A 1,779-nucleotide genomic window follows, 5' to 3' on the forward strand; every position below is an offset into this window, starting at 1 on the left:
AGGCAGGTTCTGAAGAATAAACTGAAGGTAGGTTCTGAGGATAAACTTTGGCTTAGACCAGCTTTAAAGTCACCTATTTATAGAGTTATTCTGCTCCTCAGTGTGTACGGAAATGACTGATGTCCAAGAGGCCCAGATTTCAGCTTAGAAGAGAATGCCAGACGAAAAATTAATTTTTGTTTGTATGTACAGCAGCCAGCTGGGCCTTACATCTCTTGAGAAGAAGAAAACTGACAACAGTTACTATGCATCCAAGTTTTTGGTAACAAACTAAAATAATTAAATGTGTCTACACTTGATTAAGAACCCATTTCACTGTCATTTCCTGATGCTTACAACATTTTCCCTGAGATTCCTCATGTCTATCTCTGCAGGAAAGTTCGCATTATAACATAAAACAAATTGCCTGGAAGGCCTCAGGCAGTCACACCCTGCAGGGATTTAATTTTCTCCACTCCACTTTCTCCACTCTCTCCATTTCTCTAAAGGCCTGTATAGCTGTAGTTTATCTACAGGATAATAAGTACACTGATCACTAGCCACAAAACCCACCAAGCTTATTATTAAGTACTCATGTGGCCCAGAAATCTACATGAGCAAAATTGCATAGCTTCTAGAACCAGCTCCATCTGTGACAAATGACTTGAAATTCTATGACAAAAAAGTATAACTTCCACAATCATCGAGCAGACAGAGCTTATGGTATACTTTGTAGAACACTAACCATTTCTGCCCAATGTTGCATATACACAACAGGGTCCAAATGTGCACACCTGTGGGTCAGCCAAATGTTGATTAACTAAAAATTGCCCCATGCATTGCCTTCCTGTCCATGGTGAATCCCATATGTACAGAAACTGCATTGCACATAATCATTCATAAAACATGACTAACCTAGATATCATGGTTGGCAACCTTCAGTCTTGAAAGACTATGGTATAAGCTTATAACACCCGGTATTCCCAGGCGGTCTCCCATCCAAGTACTAACCAGGCCTGACCCTGCTTAGCTTCCGAGATCAGACAAGATCGGGCATGTGCAGGGTAACAGCTGCTACACGGTAACCTAGATATCTGACTCAACCTATATATGTATATTCAGAAGCGAACCTCACTGAGGTTAATGACATGTACACAAGGTTGCAGCCTCTGATTAGTGATGCCTGCACACAGTCAGCTTACTAGAAACATACATTCATTTCATAATAAATGAAAATTGGGACTTGATTGGGCCTATTCAACAAATGTTAATTGATTAGAACAGTGTTTCTTAAACTGTGGGTCAGGAGGACCCACTAGGTGGGTCATGAGCCAATTTCAGGTGGGTCCCCATTTCAATATTTTATTTTTAATAGATTAGACTTGATGCTACCATGGTATGTGACTGCATTTGAGGAAACGTTACAGACCAGTACTTTTAACAAGCTATATTCCTTTAACAATGATAGTCAATGGAACTTACTCCTGGGGACATGTGGGTAGCCTACGATTGTTAAAAATTTTCCTTCCTGATGATGTCACTTTCAGTCATGACATCACATCTGGTGGGTCCTGACAGATTCTCATTCTAAAAAGTGGGTCCAGGTGCTAAAAGTGTGAGAACTACTGCATTAGAAAACAAGTGCCTATGGAACTTCAGTCCATTTGTTACCTCATTTGTTTTCATAGTGAAGGGGTTGGGGGAATTACTTATAATACAGGCTGCCATATTTTTCCCCAGAGAATGATATTAATATTGCATTAGTCTGGGGCATTGTGGAGAATCTCTGACACATTAAAT

The 1,779-nt window shown here is 40.1% G+C and overlaps 1 pseudogene; it reads right to left on the reverse strand.

The window, feature by feature from the left end:
- Positions 1–942: 942 nt before the first annotated feature.
- Positions 943–1,060, reverse strand: LOC136637256 (5S ribosomal RNA; annotated as a pseudogene).
- Positions 1,061–1,779: the final 719 nt, after the last annotated feature.

This window comes from Tiliqua scincoides, chromosome 1 (genome assembly GCF_035046505.1).
Source record: "Tiliqua scincoides isolate rTilSci1 chromosome 1, rTilSci1.hap2, whole genome shotgun sequence".
In the NCBI taxonomy this organism is placed as follows: domain Eukaryota; kingdom Metazoa; phylum Chordata; class Lepidosauria; order Squamata; family Scincidae; genus Tiliqua; species Tiliqua scincoides.